Here is a 13,163-nt window from a genome sequence, read left to right as displayed (position 1 = left end):
TCATGCAGCATCTGTAGCCTAGGGCTCTGCCCAGGTAGTAGGGAGAGCACCTGTTCTTCTGACATACAGAGGTCGGTGAATGTGGAATTATGTGAAGGGCAGGTGGCTGGTCCCGGGTACACTGCTGAAGTGGACAGTAAATTCCTGAGGCTGATGGAGTCAATGGGCTTAGGGATAGTTCAGGATGAACACGTGGTAGGGCTGAAGATGCATTCTACTAAGGAAGTAAGAAACATGGAATGCTGTGCCCTGTCCCACATGTTATACCCTGTTGAACTTGAACTGACCAGTAAACGTTTGTTGCAATGAGCTTGCTGTTCCCTGAATTGTACGGAGAAGAGAAAGTCACAATGGAGAGCGTGACAAATGGCGACATAGTATTGCATTCTGGAAGGAATCTGGACAAGTTGAAGGGAAGTGGATGATAGCCCAGCTAAAGAAAGAGGTGTAGCCAGGAGACCTTAGTCATGACCTCAGTGAAGGATCCTGAAAGGAGGTTGAGTCTGTGTTGCCAAATCCCTGCAGCAGGGTCTGCGGTGGCAATAAGGGAATTTCAAGCCCCTATAAAGCTTATCCGGGGCCAAGCTTCCCCTTTGCCAAGTGTGTGTGAGAAAGATACCCCTGAGCCTCAGAAAGTCCTGTGGATAGCCAGAGTGGTGCAGGGGAAGAAGGAAGGAGAGAAGTGGGTGAAGGGTCAGTTGAGCCTTCCCAGGGCGGAGCCATTGGTAACCAGATGACAAGAGGGGTCATCAAGTAATTTGGCAGTACAAAGGACTACAGCTTCATTCAGGAGGCAGGAACAGGTGACCGGTTTTACCTAAACGCTGGGTCTGTGCATTGTGGGTCCACTCCCAAGTAATGGGACTGTGTCTGCTTCATAAAAGAAACAAGGAGGTTCGGGTGGTACACAGTGGCAGTAGCGATCGTCCAGCCAAAGAAGGCAAACCCTCAGGCAACCATCCGACCCCGGCATGAAGAGCCAATTGTCTTGTTCCCACCCCTCCAGGACTTATGATCACAGGCCCCACCGAGCGTACTTAGATGAGCAGCAGGGAAACCATCAGCTCCATGTCTTCTACTGGCAAAACCAGACCTTAGTCTTTTGGAAGTGATAGGTGCTGCGGCGGCAGTATATGTCCCCCTCAACGGCACATGTGGGAAAATCAGGATGGCTGTGGATCTAACTGGCGGCTATGAAGGACAGGCTAGTTGTGACCAATTGTCACACTGGATGAAGGATAAGTAAGTGCACAGCAAAGGGAAGCAGGAAGGGGGAGCCAAAACACAAGGGAAGAGGGGAGTGGAGACCCCTAGGCATATCTAAAATCACCCTGTCAGCACTAAACATCCCTAAATAGCTTCTGCAACTATCGTCAAGCAGGAACCTAATTCCTGCTTGACCCTAGTGATAGACCCTGCTAGGTCAGTCCACACTAAAACTAAAGACTTAGAGGGTAGAGGGATGGGGGAAATACTTAGCTTGTGAAGGCCACTGAAATGTCACGCAAGCAATCCTCCAAGGGTCCTCAGGGAAGACACTAACCGACTGCTAGTGCTTCCAAGAAGACTGAGGCAAGTATGAGCTAACATCCACATGATGCTGCAGCAATTGAATGCATTTAAACCTTCAGCACAGGTGTGTGATTAGCAGCAGAAGGTGGAGGTAACTGTTGGGTCCTAGAGGGAGAAGGATATCGCTCCATAACAGAGATGCAAAAATCAAGAAGGTGCTTGAGCTAAACACAAAGACCTTCTACAGCCGGATCCAGGATCACTATCTGACACACCTGTGACACCAATTTCAGCTGTACTAGTTGCTTGAAGAAAGAACTGTTCTGCATTCCTGAGTGCAGGAGGCCTTAAGCATATTGGGAACCCTCGGTGTTGGCCAGGACGGCAGAAGAGTGTGTTTCCACTCCCAGTTTGTTTTACCAATGTTTTCCTATCCCTCTGCTGGATTGAAGGGACTGTTGATCACAAAAGGGGAGGGGAGGAAATGGATGATCAGATGTTTGAGCAGGGTCAGGACTGTGTGAACTGGAACCTTGTCTTAACGGACTGATAAGGGAACTCCAGAGACTGTGCTCCTGAACTGCTGAAGCTGAGTGTGATGCACCCCACACCTGATAGCAAACTGGGACTGGGACACTGTTTTCCTGTAAAGTGCCAGAGTGTTACCGGACAGCAGCTAGGTCATGACTACTGCTCTTGGCAACTTTACAGAGCGCTAGTGTAATGAGCGTAATTCATTGAGATGAGTATACCTCTTCAATAGATGCCCCGCAAACTGGCCCCATGTCTTTATCTCACTCTTTATACTGCTTCCAACAAACCCCTTACACCTGTTTTCTGTTTAATTTACATAAAATCGCTTATTTAATTTGCCCATAAATATACAAATCAGTGGGCGAGTAGTCAAGGTTGCATTTTCTTTCCCCAGACTAATCAACCCACCAAAAATCATATTATCCAGCTCCTTTGGACATGCGTAAAATTATTTTCAAAAGCAGCATCACTGATGGCTCTTTGCAATTCTTTGCCTTCCTGACAAGATGCCCTAAAGTCGTGTATACACACCCTGGCTTCATCGGTGCACTGTGCATGCCCAGGGGGACAGTGGGGACACAGGATTAAGCCAGCTGTTACCACTAGCTCTGCAAATCTTGCAGCTAGCTGTGCCATATGTCAGGCATGTAGGCATGTAGTGTGCTGATGAAGCTGGGGTGTGAACACTGAGCATTGTCAAAAGATGCCCCCTCGACTAACCACCCACTGATTTGCACATCCCTGGCCAAACTACATAAGCAATTTTATGAAAATTAGACAGTAAAAAAGAAAGGGGCTTATTGGAAGCAGTAGAAAGAATGGGATAAAGACATGCGGTTGGTTTGTGGGTCATGGGGAAGCTGAAGTTAGTGCATCTTTCAACTGCCATGCACCATCACCAAAAATGTACTCCAGCCAGGTGCTGGCCTTCATTTCTGTCTTAATTTACACCACTTTTGTAGTGTAAATTATCATTAATTTATCAGGTGCACTTGGCTATGCCACGTCAAGCCCAAGCATTGTCTACTTGTGTAAAAATGCCAAAAGTCACACAATTTTGCGCAACTTCATGTTTCTATTAAAAATTGTGAAATTTCAACCACGTTTATGTATCGTCAGCACCCCTGCATGCTTCCTCTTCCTTCTGGCAGGGAGGCCGACTAAACCACTGCCAAGGCCCCTGTCCCGCACTTCTCGGTCCTCCTGCTGCTACCCAGGGTCTGCCCATGGCTCGCATACCCCTGTGCATTGTGATTAGGGGGTTTGCGCGCCCTCCCTCATAAAGGAACAGTGCGCACTGTCCTAAATTCCCTAGCCAATTGCTGGGAAACACTTATTATTTAAGGCACCTCCACCTGATAGAAGGTGCCTGAGCAACGTGTTTTGTCAGTTCGTCTGCAAGATTGCCAGTTCTTAGATCCCCTCTCTGTGTGTACCCGCCAGTACCCACTAGTTCCTACTAGTACCTGCCTGATCCCGCTTGCTTTGCTCATTTCTGCTTGTCCCTCCTTGTGCCTTGCAGCAACTTGCCTGCACCTGCCATGCCTGTCTTTATCCCAGCCATACCTGCCTGCACCTGTCTTGCTAGTCTGTATACCAGCTGTACCTGCCTGCACCTGCCATGTCAGACTGTATACCAGCCATATCTGCCTGCACCTGCCTTGTCTTCCATCATTTCTGCCGTGTCTGCCTGTACTTGCCAAGTTTTTCCTTTCTTGGCCGTTCCTTCTTCCTGCCCCATTGGAAGTGAGCTGCCATGAGTTCGAGGTCTGCCCTTGAGTAGCACCTGGCATCCTTCGGGAGCCAAGTCTAACCCCACCATGAGGGGCTCTATCGACGAGTCAGGGGTTCGCCTTATCACATCCCTCCAGGCTCTCCTTGGGCCACGGCACAGTGTTTCCACTACCACGGACATTACAGTTTACACCAGTATTCTTTTGAAAAGAGCTTAAGTAACCAGGAGTCAAGTGTACAGATCTGTAGGGACTAGTGATGAGTGAGTATACTCGTTACTCGAGATTTCTCGAGCATGCTTGGATGATCTCCGAGTATTTGGATGTGCTCGGAGATTTAGTTTCTGTCGCTGGAGCTGCATGATTTGCGGTGGCTAGACAGCCTGAATTCATGTGGGGATTGCCTGTTTGTTAGGAAATCTCCACATGTATTCAGGCTGTCTAGCCACCGCAAATCATGCAGCTACAGCGACAGAAACTAAATCTCCGAGCACATCCAAATACTCAGAGATAACCCGAGCATGCACGGAAAATCTTGAGTAACGAGTATATTCGCTCATCACTAATCACCTCTGATCTCACCATATGATGCCCTAAGTGCTGTCACTCCCGTGTGGGGAGCTTGGAATTCTTTAATCTGGCGTCTGTAGCAACATATCAGGATATTTTTTCTCAAAAACTTTTAGATAATTTGACAGGAGAAAATGCTACATAAAGTGAGAAGTATTCAGAAGTTTAGTTGAGCCCCATGAAAATCAATGACTGCTCTATCATTGCTATTTACAACTTGGTATTTGTAAGGAGCAGTAATACAACCATGAGTCCTAAGTGCTGTAAGCAGGCAATTGTAATGGAGGCAAATGATTAAGAAACACAACCCTGTGCCTATGCAACTACTCTTTGCCTACAGTCAATAAGTAATGCCCAAGTTGAATCTCTATTAAAGAACATATGGGAAGATCTATAACTATTAATTTAAAAAAAATACCTAAAAAATAGCAAAAAAAAGTTCAAAGTTAAAACATCATTCTGTAGCGTACAGTATTCTATTTGGATGCCATCTACTAAATGAGAAATATTCCAGACAAGACCTGAAAACTCTGGGGGAAAACCTTATTTCAAACAGCAGTCTACTGAATACAATCCTTTGACAGTACTGCCCTCTACTGGCTAACATGAAACTGAGCAGCTATGAAACACATCAGGTTTAGTGTTCTTATAGATTAGTTTTCTACTTTTAATCATCTGATCATCTTGTCATCAATTCCACACTTATATTTCAGCTCTAAGACTTGGCTCATAGTTCTAACTGATGCATAAAATTAACAGTTGCTTTTTCACTTTTTATCCTCCAAGTCAAGTCAGTGGTCTCTATGGCTCTCTGGCTGTTGGAGAACTACAGATCCCAGCATGCCCTGACAGTCTATACAGCTATCCACCCATTGCCTTGTCTTAATTTATGGATATTAAATTGACAAGCACTAATAGCTGTCATTACAATGCAATTACAAAGGTTGTCAGCAAGCATTGTTCAGGCTCTGAATGTTTATACGAATCTATTTTTCCCTCTGCTCTCATTCATGTTCTTCATGCTTTTATTCCCTCTTCCCTCTGCCATTCTCTTTCTTAACTCATGTGCTAGAAGAAACTACTGAGGTACTGTACAAATAGTGAAATTCATTGATGCTATTACTATTTTTTGCAACTGAAAACTTAACATACTTTTTTCTAAACATGAAAGATACATGAGTCCAAACCAAAGACCATAAGAATTAATCTTTAATCATAATGGCAATAATATGGATTGCAATAATTCTGTATCTACAGGTATGCAAAAGTCCAAATCAATGGCACAGACAACAAATGTCACGCTGACCACCTGCAGCCGTCCTATAGTGATCTTGTCTAAATCAAGGATTTGGAGTTCTGTATAATAAAAAATAATTGCAGAAGGTTTTTTTAACAATCATATTAACAAAATAGGAAACTCCTATGCTAGAAGTCATAAAAGTGAGTATACATTTAATATCATTTTTTGTAAAAAAAAAAAAAAATATAATTTGAAAGCTTGGAATCAGTAAAAAAAACCCCAAAACAATGGATTTGAAGAGTTCTAAAATGAAACATTGACCCATGTAAAATAATAAATGAAAATATTTATATATCACCTTCCGGACCTTTTCCACTCCAGTGATGTTGGCACTGTGTCCGCGGGGGCTTGTGAAACTCGTCCTAGGGAAGTGAATCGAAGATTTTTAAAAATGGCACCTCTTATTTAGTCATTGCCCGTGTCTTTGCACCATATTGGACCATTCATTTTTCATTGTGTCTATCTCATGGAATATTATGGCACTACTGAAAATAGGAAATAGAATAAAATAAATAATAATTTTTCTGAATTTTGGTTATTACTTTAGTTGCTAACTGGCTACAATCTGAGTGTTGACGGTTAATTGTGATGGGACACTTTACATATTCGGGATAGATAGCCAGACAACATATACATTCCATGCGGCTGGGGTCACATAGATAGGTCTAAAAGGCTAATTAACTTAAACTCATATTTACGGTAAGTAGATTCTAAAACTAGTTAAGGTCAATGGCCCTGGAGGGCTGAGGCACATAGACTACAACTGGTATTTGGTAAGAAATGACCATATTATACAATATTATTACTGCTATTTTCTTTTCAAGAAATCACATCTCCTTCAATTAAAGGAAGAAAGCAAAAGCTCAGCTCTGCTGAAATTCTACACCTCGTATTTAGTGGATATTTTCATTTGATGATTAAACCCTTGTTTGTGTCGGAATCTTTAGGAAGTTCTTTCATGTCCCAAACTGTAGAGAAGAAGGCATGACATGGATGTTGGGAATATCATACACCAATATATGCCTCTGTGTTATTTTAACTCTGACTCATATATCAGGTCTGAAAGGAGAAAATCTAAACCTACTTTAGATCTGTGAGTCTAAGGTATGATCAACAGATTATCTACATCTGAGGCCGGGGAAGAGAATGGAAATAATTTACATTGCACAGTCTTGGTGACTGGCCAGACTTCGCTCTTGTCAGATATAAACTTTAATCGGGTTATGAGTAAACATTGTCATGGTAAGCTCGGAGCTAAATCACTCAAGCACGGTCTCCTATAAAACAAGTGAATTGCTACAGTCTGAGTTGTGCTGTGGACACTGCCCAGTATGTCCTAGACAAGCAATGAATAGTGAGGAGCCCATAATATGATTCATCATTTGCAGGGCTTTTACGTTCATTTTTAAACTTGTGGTTTTCGATGACTTTTTTTTATGCCAAATTCATCAGAATGGCGCATGCGACTTGTCTTTTTTTCTGTCTTTAATTGGTTTTCTGACTTTATAGCTGCAGAAGTTGCGCTTTTCACAAAATGTCGCAAAAAATGTGCCAACACTCATAAAATCATTCCAATCTGAGTAAGGGCAGGTGCAGATGAGAATATTTTCTGTCCGAGTGCGATCCAACAAAGCATCAGATCACACTCAGACCATTGTTAGTGTGTGGAGGCGTGTACTTGGCCGATATTTTGCATGCCTGAGTTTGATCCGATATTGGGATCACACTCGGCTATGCAAGTCATTGAGTGTGGAAAACACCAGCCTGCACTTGAATGACATCTGAGTCCAGTTCAATTTCCACAGACTGACACAATAGAGACGATGGAGAAATTTGTTTTCTCCATCTTCTCCTCATCCAAGAGAATTGAATCACACTATGATCAAAGTTTGGTCAGAGAGTCATTTGCATAATCGGCCCATTTCTTTCCAATGAACCTTGAGAAAGCGAGCACGCAAAATGCACGTCAGGGGTCGCGGGAAGGTTGCCTTCAGGTCCTCACTCACTATGGGTAAGCATCTATCTCATTGCTGCAGCATATGTCTGGGCATCACATAGGCGCACTACACTACTTTGTGGGATAGGGCTCATACTCACTTGCGAGAGACTCGCACGTGTGAGTGCGTGTATGTGTGTGAGTACATGTGTTTGTGTGAGTACGTGTGTGTGAGTATGTGTGTATGTGAGTATGTATGTGTGTGAGTACGTGTGTGTGCACGTACGTGTGTACGTGTGTGTGAGTACGTGTGTATGTGAGTATGTGTGTGTATGTGAGTGTGAGTACGTGTGTGTGTACAGTACATGTGTGTGTACATACGTGGTACCATCAGCGGCTGCACAGAGGAGGATGGGGACTGCGCAGAGGAGGATGGGGGCTGCACAGAGGAGGTCGGGGGCTGCACAGAGGAGGTTGGGGGCAAATATTGCGTACCGGCAAATATTTTTTTTACAAAAAAAGCCCTGATCAGGCCCAGTAGCTTAGGTGCTTATTACACACTTAATCAGTACTAGGACTTCCAATAAGGGATCATTCACACATTTTCTTTCTGAAACAAGGCAAAATTGTCTGATTTCCCTCAGTGTTCTTGATCTGATTTTCATTTGGTTTCTGTCTATGTGTCTTTGCTTACCAGTGTGGTACTTACCAGTCTTATGTCCATTATACAGTAAAAAATGAATAACCATGACACAGGACGACATACAAGTGCAGTTCATTGTTTTTTTTCATTGACCCATTTACCTGAAAAGGAGATTTTGATTTGCAAATTGGATCAAAAATTCCCATGTCTCATTTTCTTTTTTTGTTTTGGGGACAATCAGTTTGTGTAAAAAAAAATACAGGCAAGTGAATAGATACAATTTCTGTATGTGAAACACAGACTTCTTAATGAACAGTGACATGTCCAGGGCCGGCCCGAACGTATAGGCGAACTAGGCGGCCGCCTAGGGCGCCAACCCAAAGGGGGCGCCAGAGAAAAAATTATAAAAAATCTTTTGAAAAGGCAAAAAGTTTTAGGGATGGAAAGAAAAGTGTACATATTTAAGGGCAAATATGACGCAAGAGAGGTTGGTTGGGTTGGCAACAATTTCGATAGAATCTGAAGTTGCTAAACAAATTAATCTCGGTGACTTAGTGTCATCCTTTTAAAAAAAAAGGCAAGGAAACAAAAATTTTAATTACCTATGGTCGTTTTTGTTTTGTGTTATTGATTACTTTGTATATATTTGTCCTATACAACTTCTCAGAAGATTAAAGAGTTAGGAGAGAGTTAATTAATCATTGTTGTTGTGGTTTATTTTGCTCCTAAATTTATATCCCAAGTTTTCATCTGCTGCCAAGAATAGTAGGGGCGCAACAAAATAGTGTACTGTTAAAAATTTGCAAAGTACTTGCACCACATGTGTGAATAAAAAGCTTGAGGCATCTAACAATGCGATGATTTTGTCACCAAGTTAACTTAAAAGATGTTGTACTGTTATTTTTTCCTCTCTCTTTCTTTATTATCCTTTTCATTCTTTCCTCTCTACTCCCCTTCCCCTCCATAATTTTTGATGTAGTGTAAAGGTTTAGCAGGAACACGGGATGCAGTGACAAGCAGGAGGCAGAGCAAGAGTTAACGGGTACTTTATGCAGGAAAAAGAAATTAACAGTAAGCGATCCGCGCAGGGAGCACAAGAGTTTGGCCGGTTTAAGATGTACACAGATTGTAAAACAATAAACAGTGCAAGATTATGAACAGTATTAAATGAGTTAACTTATCAGTCCGGGGGTCCTGGAAGGAGGAGTTTAGAAGATCCCAAGATGGCGCCGAAGGTGGCGCGAGACGTAGTTGAAGTGGTCCCGGCTAAAGTTGTAACACAGTCTCTGAACTGAAGCCGCGATTCTTAATTTTCCCCAGCAGGATCTCTCGGTCCTGGTATATGGCGTGGAACAGGAGGAACTCTGTGACACAGAGAGTGGAGTACAGAGTCCTGGAGCAACAGCCGCAGCTGCAACTTCTGAAGCCGCGTGGTGAGAGTACTCAGCACTACGTCACGTGCCTGATATAGTTGGGGGCACCGATCTGTCTGGACCCTCAAGGTTACAAGTCGTAAAGGTACTGGCGTCTATAGCTGTACAGTCACTGTGTGCAGAGGAGGGTAGGCTGCGGAGCGGGCTGAATCTTTGGTCTGGCTCAGACAACCATCTCCCTCTGAGTAATCTATGAATAAAATTCCAGAAAAAATGAGGTTAAAAAACAATAACCACAAACAAAAGGTATACTCCAACTAAAAGTTGTATACAGAAAAACCAAAGGAGTACAAAGCACCTTATATAAATCGTATTAAATTTATTAAATATCCATTTTACATAATATGTTAAAAAAGTTATATAGACATTATAACAAAGTGAAGGACACAAGACATGAGGTCCGACACAATTACAATAATATAGGGACCGGGAATATTGAAACCTCATAAAACATCATATTGTAAACATTATTACAACTGCTATTGCAACATGAACATATTATTGGACCAAAAATAGAAATATATATATATATATATATATATATATATATCACTCTGGGTGCAATAGAAAACATGAAGCAAAATGCCACTTTGATATATGTATACCCAGAAGAACCTCAAAAATAAAATAAAAAAGTCCAATAATAAGAAAAGTCTCACCCCAGTAAATCCTTGTAAGTGGGCACACCATGCAGCCCCAATGCGTGTTTCGCGTGGGCTTCCTCAAGGGGCTGTGCATCGGTTTGTGTGTTTGTTCCCATATATATATCCCATACAGCTGTACCCATTTAGAACATAATGATCGGCGCATGTAAATGAGTCACACAGGGCCGGATGTAACGTCACTCCCGGCCTCCAATATGGAGCGCTCACTCCCTAACTGCTACCATAGCAACCAGTGTCTCACACTCCACGTCAGGAAAACGTTCCCGCCCATATGTGCCATGGACATAATAGACGGCGCATGTAAATGAATCATGCATGGCCGGATATGACGTCCCCCCCACCCCCAGTGCGGTGCGCGCGCACCCCAGCTGCCACCATAGCAACCAGAGACTCACACACCACACCACGGACGCCAGGAACAACACTCCCGCCCATACGCTTCATGGACATGCACATATGTCCACAGAGCATCTGGCACCATAGCAACAAGCGTCTCCAAACGTAATGAAACCAACAGGCCCCCGCCGAGAGCTGTCAGAAAGTACAAAGACCACCATAGTGATCTGAGCCCCTGCAACACCCAGCAGAAAAGCCAGGAGGATTGCGCCAGTGATAAAAAGCTCAAGGGACAGTGTAACTAAATGAGAGCTTATATGATTACATAAGTGTATATAAATAAAATCAAAGGGCTAATATGCATGGATCAATAGCTGAATTACATATATAAAGCGACATAGTGCAAGAGAAAATTCTATATAATAAATATGTGTAGCAGCAAATGGATAGGGATAAAATATAACTTTTATTTAACAAATATAAAATCTAGAAAAGTGCAAGGTGCTCAAGTAGATAACAAAAAAACAAGAAAAACTGGTATATAGAACGTCAATCAACTATTCCTTGATTGAAAGTGTCTTTTTATTATATATTTAACAGACACTATACACATGACCCTGTGTAGAGTAGCTGCCTTCAAGCATTGGGTATAAATGAACAGGCATTGCCTAAAAAACAGTTATATCCCAATGCCAACTATTGCAGTTTGCCCACTAGGCCTTCAGTCAGTGATATCCAATGAGAATGAACATCTAAAAAACAAGATGTCTGCTGATCCGTACTCTGATCCAGCATATGCGAAAAAATTAATCTCATCGTATTTTATAAAGCATATATAGGTATATCCACGCCCTAGTATGGCAAAACCCTTGCTTATACACTGACACACATTAGTGGATATGTACCACAAATCAGCTTAACACTCAATAAGCCCCAGTTATATGTTTACTGCAGGCTCTATTCAAATTGGTCAATGCACAAAAATTCATGACATTATAATGCTTAATTTGTGTCACAGTCGAGGTACTATATTTAGCATATATCATAGTAACATAGTTTTGAAGGCTGAAGGAAGACCTTATGTCCATCTAGTTCAGCCTATTTTTAGTGCAGCTGTTCTGCATTGTTGATCCTGGGGAAGGTAAAACACCCACAGAGTAGAAGCCAATTTTCTTCATAGTGAAAAAAATTCCTTCCCCTAAGCTGGGTCAACCATCTACCTATAATATTCTGTTATTCGTAACCTTCTATACTGTTACTCACAAGAAAAGCATCCATTCCTTTCTTAAATTCATTCAGTGAGTTGGCCATCACCACTTTCTCAGGAAGAGAATTCCAGAGCCTCACTGCTCTTACCGTGAAGAACCCTTTTCTATGCAGGTGCAGAAATTGTCTTTCCTCCAAACGAAGAGAATGCCCCCTTGTTCTTGTCACAGTCCTTGGTACAAACAGTTCATTGGAGAGATCTCTGTATTGCCCTCTGATATACTTGTACATATATATTAAGTCTCCCCTAAGTCTTCTCTTTTCTAGAGTAAATAACCGAATTTTGATAACCTTTCTGGGTATTGTAGTGAACCAACTCCATTTATCAATTTAGTAGCCCGCCTTTGAACCCTTTCAAGTTCAGTAATGTCTTTCTTGAGCACCGGCGTCCAAAATTGCACACAATACTCCAAGTGTGGTCTGACGAGTGATTTGTTCAGAGGGAGAATTATGTTTTCATCTCGTGTCCCCAGACCTCTTCTAATGCATCCCATGACCCTATTTGCTTTGGTGGCAGCTGCCTGACACTGGACACTCCAATTTAGCTTCTTATTGACTAAGATGCCTAAGTCTTTTTCCATGTCTGATTTCCCCAGCAGTTTCCCATTTAGTAAGTAATTGTAGCATCTGTTTCTCCTTCCCATGTGCATGACCTTACACTTATCTGTGTTAAACCTCATTTGCCATTTTTCAGTCCAATTCTCCAATTTACTCAAATCTGTCTGTAGTTGCAAACTGTCCTTCTTTGTGTTAACTACCTTACATAGTTTTGTATCATCTGCAAATACTGATATTTTACTGTGTAAGCCATCCACTAGATCATTAATAAATATATTAAATAGTAGGGGGCCCAATACAGAACCCTGTGGTACCCCAATAGTAACCCTGGTCCAATCTGAGTATGCCCCATTAACAATCACTCTTTGTTTTCTATCACTAAGCCAGCTACCTACCCATCTACACACATTTTCCCCTAGCCCAAGCTTTCTCATCTTACTTACCAATCTTTTATGTGGGACAGTGTCAAATGCTTTAGAGAAGTCGAGATAAATGACATCCAATGATTCTCCTTGGTCCATTTGAGAGCTTACATCCTCATAGAAGCTGATCAGGTTAGTTTGACAGGAGCGATCCTTCATAAATCCATGTTGATATGGAGTTAAACATTTATTAACATTGAGATATTCCATAATGGTATCCCTTAGAAACCCTTCAAAAATTTTAAAAAAGCATAT

At 42.2% G+C, this 13,163-nt stretch overlaps 1 long non-coding RNA gene across 1 annotated transcript in view; it reads right to left on the bottom strand.

Moving 5' to 3' along the window:
- Positions 1-9,258: 9,258 nt before the first annotated feature.
- LOC141086048 (uncharacterized) overlaps positions 9,259-13,163 on the bottom strand; it is a 28,752-nt gene continuing 24,847 nt past the window's right edge. The window contains exon 2 of the long non-coding RNA XR_012231484.1: positions 9,259-9,851. This is a non-coding gene — a long non-coding RNA (uncharacterized lncRNA). The remainder of the gene's footprint in view (positions 9,852-13,163) is intronic.

Source organism: Dendrobates tinctorius, unplaced genomic scaffold, assembly GCF_039654945.1.
Source record: "Dendrobates tinctorius isolate UK_male_01 unplaced genomic scaffold, ASM3965494v1 ptg000030l, whole genome shotgun sequence".
In the NCBI taxonomy this organism is placed as follows: Eukaryota; Metazoa; Chordata; class Amphibia; order Anura; family Dendrobatidae; genus Dendrobates; species Dendrobates tinctorius.
The sequence above is the reverse complement of the archived record's forward strand: the minus strand, read 5'-3'. Positions and strand labels throughout refer to the sequence as shown.